Source organism: Loxodonta africana, chromosome 7 (assembly GCF_030014295.1).
Source record: "Loxodonta africana isolate mLoxAfr1 chromosome 7, mLoxAfr1.hap2, whole genome shotgun sequence".
Lineage (NCBI taxonomy): Eukaryota > Metazoa > Chordata > Mammalia > Proboscidea > Elephantidae > Loxodonta > Loxodonta africana.
In genome coordinates, this window is record NC_087348.1 from 109,022,199 (window position 1) to 109,031,694 (window position 9,496).

At 42.2% G+C, this 9,496-nt stretch overlaps 1 pseudogene; it reads right to left on the reverse strand.

Moving 5' to 3' along the window:
- Positions 1-6,124: 6,124 nt before the first annotated feature.
- The window catches only part of LOC111752976 (G-patch domain and KOW motifs-containing protein-like), a 29,014-nt pseudogene continuing 25,642 nt past the window's right edge, over positions 6,125-9,496 (reverse strand).

Here is a 9,496-nt window from a genome sequence, read left to right on the forward strand (position 1 = left end):
TTGGGTTGAGAAATATTTGATGGGAGGTAGGATAGGTGCCTTTAAGAAAATTGTCGAACTCCTGGGATCTCTCTCATCCACTGCCTGCGGGAAGGAGTTGGGCATTTCCAATACTACAGTTGGCAGAGTAATGTGGGCAGTAGTGATTATGTCTATATATTTAACTGATAGCTGTCAATGTATTTTTATTTCTGAATTAAAAAAATAACATTAAAAATAAGAACTTAACTGTTTCATTTGAATGAGCGTCTCCATAAAATCAGTGCCCTTTAATTTTCGGCACTAGTTTCCAGGAAACATCTGTGTTTACCCTGGGCAGAAATCACATGTTTTCTGCTGCTACAGGTAGAAGTGAATCTCAACCTTAGCATTATATATATATATATATATATATATGAATTTCCCCTGCTAGTCTCCTATCAGGCTCCTGGTTCTGCTCCCTCTACTGCTAACATTTCCTTGCTGCTGCTTGCCATCTTGCCGCCTTCAGGGTTAGAGCTCTCTCTCTGTCTCCTGAGTCTGGGAGGTTCTCAGCACAGGGATCCCAGTTCCAAAGGACTTGCTCAATCCTGGCTACTCTTTCGTGGTTGTTTTGAGATCTATCTTCCACCTCTGGGATGGCTCACTTTAAGCCTAGCCAGATATCAAAATTGACCAATCCCCTTGGTGGACGCAGTTACCTTATTTACACAGTCCAACCCAATTACCTAGGTGGCAGTTACAGGACCATGGCAAGAAAGGCCATACAAAAGCAATCCATTGCACAGCAAACAACAACAACAAATAAATTGAGATTGACTAATTCTTGACAGTGAGTCTCAGAGAGGTATGGTAGGGTAGGATCAAGCCTCCTTGGCCCCCACAGCCTGAGGCTTAAGTTGCTCCAGTGGATATTTTGAAGAAAGGAGTCCTAATCTGGTGAAAACCCTTTAATATAAATATAAAAGAAAATAAGGTAAATAATGTGGACATTGATAATGTTTAAAATAAGAAAAATACTGTCTTAATAAAGTTGTCAGAAATTGGGTGGATCCCCATCATAAAAGAACCATAAACAAGTTTTCTGTATTTTATAAGAATTTGAAAAAGTCTAAAGATAAGCACCTTCAATGAGACACTTGGCACAGCGGCTACAACAGTGGGAGCAAACATATCAATGATTGTGAGGATGGTGCAGGAACACACACTGTTTTGTTCAGTTGTATATCCTGTCGCTATGAGTTGGAACCAACTCTATGGCACCTAACAGCAACAACGAAAGATGCGGATCACAATGAGACATACCTGGTCACCCAAGAGCTCTGATAGAGATGTACAGGGAGATTAATATTGTTTTCATGCCTGCTAATACAACATCCATTCTTCAGTCCATGGATCAAGGTATAATTTCAATTTTCAAGTCTTATTAAGAAACACATTTTGTAAGGTTGTAGCTGCCATAGACGGTGATTCTTCTGATGAATCTGGGCAAAGTAATTTGAAAACATTCTGAAAATGATTCACCATTCTAGATGCCATTATGAACATTTGTGATTTCTGGGAGGAGGTCAAAATATCAACATTAACAGGAATTTGGAAGAAGTTGATTCCAGCTCTCATGGATGACTTGGAGGGGTCCAGAGTTTTAGTGGAAAAAGTAACTGCAGTTGTGGAAATAGCACGACAACTAGAATCAGAAGCGGGGCCTGAAGATGTGCCTGGATTGCTGCAGTCTCATGACAAAGTTTGGACGGACAAGGAGTTGCTTCTTATGGATGAGCAAAGAAAATGGCTTTTTGAGATGGAGTCTGCTCCTGGTGAAGATGCTGTGAACACTGTTGAAAGAGCAACAAAGGATTTAGAATATTACATAAACTTATTTGATAAAGCAGCTACAGGTTCGAGAGGATTCGCTCCAATTTTGAAAGAAGTTCTTCTGTGGGTAAAATGCTATTAAACAGCATCACATGCTGCTGAGAAATCTTTTGTGAAAGGAAGAGTCAACCGCTGCAGCAAACTTCCTTGTAATTTTACCTTAAGAAATTGCCACAGACACCCAAACCTTTAGCAGCCGCCACTTGGATCAATCAGCAGCCATCAACATAGACGCAAGACCCTCCACCAGCAAGAAGATTAAGACTCTCGCTGAAGGCTCAGATGATGGTTAACATTTTTTAGCAATAAACTATTTTCTAGTTAAGGTATGTACTTTTTTTTTTAGACATAATGTTATTGCATACTTAATAGACTATAGTATAGGGTAGGCACAACTTTTATATGCACTGGGAAACAAAAATTCGTGTGCCTCTATTGTGATATTCACTTCATGGCAATGGTCTGGAACTGAAACCTCAGTATCTCTGAGGTATGCCTGTGTACTCCTGGTGGAAATGCCTACACATACTCAGTCAAAGTTATGCAAAATGTTGTCTTTTCATCACTCCTCAGAATAGCCCCAAATTGGAAACCAGTTTCAATCAACAGTAGTATGCTTGAGCCGTGCAACAATGGGCTCAAACAGCAGCAATTGGGAGGATGGCACAGGACGGAGCAGTGTTTCATTCTGTTGTGAATGGAGTCACTATGAGTCACAACAATTCAAAAGCACCTAACAACAACAACACTTAAAAGCAGTTTCTGTTGGGAGACCAGAAAAAGTATGGAAGGAAGACTTAAGTGGGGAGCAGTCATTGAGGAAAACCTGGCTGGAGAACCATCCAACCCTAGGAGAATATAAAACATTTGGTGCACCTGAAGTGACTATCCCAAACCTATTGCCTACAGATTCCAACTCATAGTGACCCTATAGGACATAATAGGACTGGCCCATAGGGTTTCCAAGGCTGTAAATCGTTATGGAAGCAGACTGCCACATCTTTCTCCAGGGTTTGAACTGTCCAACTTTTGGTCATCAGCTGAGTGCTTTAACCACTGCACCAACAGGGATCCTTGAAAGTAACTATAGGATCAACAAATCCATAAACAAACTCATTGCTGGCTAGATTAAGTCATACCCCTCCCATTCCACATACACAAGGCCTACTGTAGGGGAAAACAAGCCTGCTTTCGGGCATAAAACACCATCTCAATCTCTCATGTTTTACCCAAGATTACTGGCCTTCTGAAAAAGTTTCAAGATGCTCAAAAACAAAAATAAGAAAGAAAGAATCTGTTAACAGACAAAGCATTCAACAGATTTCTGTGACCCTTTGTCTTCATACATCCCTCTCTCCACAACTCAGCTCTACCAGTTCTGGTCACCTAGGCTTTTCTGAGCTCTGAGCTGTGTATCCTTGCCTCAGCAAGGTGGCCAGTATGAGGATCAGCCATTCCCTTGTCCGTCAAACAAAGGGTACACCCAATACATTTACATTTTATATTCTGTATGCATAAGTATCACATGCTACTCACCAACATTTTATAAAATACAGAAAAAAATGAAATCAATTTAATCTTATCATTCCTAGAGAATATCAATATTTTGGAATAAAATATATTTTATTAATAATTTTGTAATTAGTATATATACAAAAATTATTATATAATAACAATAAATAATGCATATAATTATACATTCATATTTATTGTTATATGTAATGGTGAGTAGCATGTATATATTTGTACATTAATATTTATTGTTATTATATAATCATTTCTGTAGGTTTGTCCAGTTATTGAAAATGTCTAACTCTTGTTAACAAACTGTCAATAAATATCTCATCCTTCCATTCTGAGAAATATTATGTACCTTCATAATGACATGGAAGGCTGAGTTGGAATTTAGACCTTGGCCTGGAGTGCTGTTGGCATGGTCTGACCTGCGGAAAACAGATCTGAGAGAAAAGCCAGTATAGCCCTTGATTTAGGCAGGAAATTCTGGGGTATGGATACCAGGAAGGATTATAAAACCAAAAACCCTGTTGCCATTGAGTCAGTTTAGTAGAACTGCTCCACAGAGTTTCCAAGGAGCAGCTGGTGGATTCAAACTGCCAGCCGTTTAGTTAGCAAACATAGCTCAGTGTAACTCTTAACCACTGTGTCACCAGGACTCCAATAAAGCAGGAAATCCAGCAGACCTCTCTCTGCCTGTGGTGTTGGGCTGGGAGCCACCAGAGGAGGGCAGAGAGATGAGTTCTACTGCCTTGGCCTCAGAGCAAGGGCAACCTCCCCTCCTGCTGGAGCAATTGCGTGTTCCTGGAACAAAGAGGCAAGTTTCTTCCAACCAGCGGTCTTGAGAAAATAGCCTCCCCCCTCCCCATGTAATTTTTACTCTGTCATTTCCCTCCATCCAGACTTCCCTCAGACCAACCCTCCCCCATCTGGCTGACTCCATCCACTGGTGCTGGAGAATCAGGAGATCACTGGGGTTGCTAGTTGTTATGGATTGAATTGTGTCCCCCCCAAAATGTGTGCAATATGCCTAAGCCATGGTTCCCAGTATTGTGTGATGGTCCATCCTTTTGTCATCTGATGAGATTTTCCTATGTGTTGTACATCCTACGTCTATGATTTTAATCAGGCAGGATTAGAGGCAGTTATGTTAATGAGGAATGACTCACTCTACAAGAATAGGTTTTGTCTTAAGTCAATCACTTTCGAGACACAAAGGAAATAAGCCAGCAGAGAGACAGGGGGACCACATGCCACCAAGAAAGTTGTGACCCAGGTTCCTGTGAGAGAAGCTCCTAGAACAGGGGAATATTGATGACAAGGACCTTCCTCCACAGCAGACAGAGGGAGAAAGTCTGCCCCTTGAGCCGGCACCCTGAAATTGGACTTCTAGCCTCCCAGACTGTGAGAGAATAAACTTGTTTCTAAGAGCCATCCACTTTTATTTCTGTTGTAGCAGCACTAGACAACTAAGACACAGGACCCAACATGTCACTCCCCTCTCTACTCCCTCTACCCCCTATGCAGCCAGACATGTGCTTAGCTGGTCCCCTTAATGCAGATACACTGTCGCTGCTGAACCTCTGGTCTCTTCTCCCAGATCTGGACCTCACCTCTTGCCCTATCCCTGGCAGGCTCAATTCAGGGAAAACCCAAGATTTCAGAAGGCTCAAGCAAAGCTTTGGTGGCCTTTTGGGTGCTCACTGAGCTTCCTGCACACACAATGGGGGCATCCTGGAAACTGGGGCTCCCACGTCCCCTCTCCCTTCCTGACAGTGACCCCTGCTCCTCAGAGCCTTTCTCCATGTCTCAGCTGGCTCATGCTGTTGTGGGCCCCAGGATCTCTGTGCCCACAAGGAGGTGCTTTAAACACTCTTGTGCAGAGATCTGAGCTGCTTCTCCAGATCCACAGCTTGGCTTTCGCAGACCCCAGGAAGGATATCTGGTGACAATTATAATAGAAGGAGGGTTTCTCAAGGGTCCAAGGTAGCATCTCAATTTATCCCATCAGTAGTGGGCTAAATGAATTGGGGACATAAACCTGTCATTATTACTTTCCCAAGTAGAAATAAAATCCAATTTACCTGAACCCGATTCCTCTTTCTCATCCTTGTTCATGGGTCCCTGAGCTGGGGCTTCCTAGCCATTCTTTCCTGTTTTCCCTGAGTTGGGATGGGAAGTGCCAGACAGAGAATCCTGGTCCTCCTGCTGTTCTTGAGCCTTTAGAGGCTTGATCTGGAGTGTGCAGGGTGGGGGAAACCTCCATTCTGGAGTGGAGGCCAAAGCTGGCCTTACATTAAATTCTTGCATTAAAATACAAAAATAAATCAGTAAATAAAATACAAACTGTTCCTACCTGAAGGCTATAATTAAAGCAACCTCAGGCAAACCATTTCCAAATTTTCCAAAACATTTGCTAAAATCCTAAACTGATGACATCCTCTTTCCTACTTTTTTATACAATTCAAAATAAAAGTTAAGAAAAATTATATATAAATTTAGGATGTGGGGTTTCATAGCTGAAAAAATGTTTCGTTTTTATTTGAAATGATTTTTTTTATACACTAAATTCTGGTGAATATTGGGTTTGTCTCTAGCATCGCTTCCGGTCGATTCATCTTTGTCCTTGTTCCTGTACCAGTACTGCACTTGCAAGTGTGGATGCAAAAAATTATATTCCAATCTTACTAAAAGCAAGTTTTTTATACTGTACAGAACTGGGAAGAGTCTAGGGGACTGGAGTGGGTCACATGGGTCAGACTCCATCTGAATCACTGGGGTCCATGTACCAGCAGACAGCATCAGAGTGAAGCTCGACCAACTGATTTCTCTGTCCACGGCTGTTACTAAAGCCCGGCTCTGCTGTGTGTCCTGGCCGAGCAGACGTCCCACCCTTCCAGCCTATGGTCCCAGCACCACCATCACACAGTTTCCCTTGACCTTGGAAATCAGGGTCTGACACACACAAGTATCTGGGCTCAGGATGTCTTCAATTCTCATCTGGATGTTGTAATATTTGCTGCCCTTGTGTAGCTTGTCCACAACCCACACACCCAGGTCTCTGCGAAAATAGTATGGCTCCCGGGGGCTGCTTTCTCCTTCTTGTCACTCCAGAGGGTGTTTCTGCTTTCTTTCGGAGTCCTCCTGCTGAACATGTAGGTCTTTATCCCTGAAGGCCTTCCATAACAAGGCAGTTCCTTTCAGTTGTTCTGAGGAAGCTTTGCTCACTTGGCTAAGATCCAAGAGGTTCTTGTCAAACCTATGCAAGGAGACAGGCCGCAGGCAGTACTAACAAACGGTCACCACTTGGCTCTCCGCTGCCAGAACCATGGCCCAAACATTGTCAGGATTGAGGCATTTTACCTTCCAATGGAAGCCTCAGTGGAGGCCAAACAGGACCAGTACAGTTCCTCAAGGCGCCAGTTAGTGAGGTTGTTCTTCCTTCTCCTCTTGTACCTCATCTGGCTTTGGCAGTCGGGGGGGCTGGTGGGGGCCTTGGCATGGGTCGGGCTGGCACCTACCCCTAACCCCTTGGGCCTCTGTGAATTGACATGGGGCTTCACTGCTTGACTGAAAGTTCGGCTGATGTTCTTGCCAGGTTTCCAGCCCATGACCTGCAGTATGGACAGCTCATAGACCTCCACAGGGATGGCCTCATAATCTGCCTCCCCTGGCAGTAAGCCTGGTGTTCGGTGTCTGCCGCTTCGCCTTTGGGGATGCATTCTTTCTGGATCATGGGGATAGCGATCCTGGAATCGACACCCTCATTGTCTCTGTGTTCCAGCGACTACTTGAATTCCTCAATGAGCTCCTTCACAGCCTAGTATATCAGCACCCCATCCACCAAGGCCTCAGCATCTCTGGATGTTCAGGGGCCTGGGTCAGTAGCTGCCTGCAGTATTCATTCCAGATCAAAGGGATGACAAACTCCTTGGGAGTTTCTGAGGGCTTCACACTTTTCAGCTCTCTCCCTTCCACAGTTTTTAAGAAATCCTTCTCCTTCAGGGCAGCCCTCACACTGTCTCACAGGTCCACCACCTGCCTCTGGGTGGACATGCAAATGAAGGGGAAAAAAACTGGGGTGGTAGACACTGCTGCACGCCGGGAACATTTTCTTCAGTGTCAGCATCTGCCATCTTGTCCCTCTTTGCAGGCCTGTGCTGTGTTTGCCAAAAGTTAATACATATTTCTTGATGAGATGATGTTTGTGGAGGTTTGTTTACTTATGGAGGGTGTTAAGGTGTTAAATAAATCATTTCTTTTGTTTTGAAGAAATCTAATCATTCTCAGTAACACCTATTAGAAGACCCACTGAACACAATCACTGGGAAGAGCTGGGCGTGGTCTTCTGGGCTCAATAAAAGGCACCCAAGAAACCACGCTCACTCTTCTCCAGAAGAGACAGAGTGCCTTTGGATCTGTCTTGCCTGCGGAGTCTTCTGAAAGCTCCTGTGACCACATCGGAAGGAGTTGAACCCAGAACTGACTTCCGTAACACTACTTCTACAGCAAGCGTTCGCGAAATCCTTCACATATTCCTTAGGTGACTTAGGTGAGTGTACAATATACAGAAGGGGAGTTCCCGCTACTTTCCCAAACCGAAACAAACCAAAAATAATTTTAGTTTATCAATCAGGAAATTGAGGTGTTTTTCTATGAAATGATTTCATTTGTCTACTTTGCAAAAATTAGTCCTTTCCTTAACGTACATATGAATTAATCCGTTTTGTCAATATTATTATATATTAGATTTAATAGGGTGATTGCATTTTGTCTTATTTTTATGTATGCCTTGAATGTTTATATGGATTATAAGGACTAAGAAAGTAGTAGCCAGGTATCTTGTAATTTTGTACTTTGTGTGGTTCCTGAAAAAGGAATAAAAAACCAAACCCACTGCCGATGAGTCAATTCTGATTCATAGCAACCCTATAGGACAGAGTAGAACTGCCCTATAAGGTTTCCAAGGAGCGCCTGGTGGATTTGGACTGCTTACCTTTTGGTTAGCAGCCAAACTCTTAACCCCTACACCACCAGGGTTTCAGAAAAAGGAATAGAAGTACTTAATTCTATAAGAAGTTGATAAATGTAGTAGTCTAAATGTAGTGCATAAGTCAATGCGTAAAAAGACTATTCTACTATAAGTATATAATGCAATGAATGGTTTGGACAAAAAAAAAAAATTTTTTTGATACTGGTGTCTCTTTAGAAAATTCTGTTTACTGATATAAATTTTTAAGAAGCCAGGAAATGTTTGGGCAGAAAATTGTTACTGGTTACCATGCAGGAATATCAGAAATGTGACTGCCGTCTATATTCATTGAGTGTAAAGATGAGAACCCAATGTTTTAGCTAAATCAATTTTAAAAAGCACAGTTTGTTATTTTGTGCTGATTTTCACTATTGCATGATACTTTCATCTTTTCACAGTGTGAAGGGGTGGTTGCTAATAGTTTGAAAGGGTGCGGAAGATATTGCTACTCTCTTTAATTTTTGATTTCTTTAGATGCCTAGTGTAGATAAAAGGATGTTTTTAAACGCTTGTTGTTAGGAGCTGATGAGTAGATTATCTCATGTAGTAACTCCACATGACTCAGCAGAACTGCCCCATAGGATTTTCCTGGCAGATTATTGGGTCTTTCTCCTAAGGAGCCACTGGATGCATTGGAACCACCAACATGGCTTAACCCTTTGCACCACCAGGGCTTCTTCATACATATTCATATATAAAGATTCTGACTGAAATCTGATCCAATTTTACAACCAAAGAAAACAAAACAAAAAGCCTGTTGCCATTGAGTTGATTTTGACTCATAGCGAACCTACAGGACAGGGGAGAACTGCCCAACAGAGTTTCCAAGGAGTGTCTGGTGGACTTGAACTGGCGACCTTTTCGTTAGCAGCCAAAGCTATTAACCACCATACCAGCAGAGTTTCCCAATTTTACAAAGCTTTGTTAAATTCTTATTAACACTTTTGTATTCCGAAATTGAATTTTTGTTACATTCTGTTTGAATTAACAGAGTTTCAAAGAAGAAATTTTGATTTGGTGACTATGTTTTTCATGTACATATTTCTAATGCATTTTTTACAGTGAGTTTCAAGAAAGACACTTTCTGTATTATAG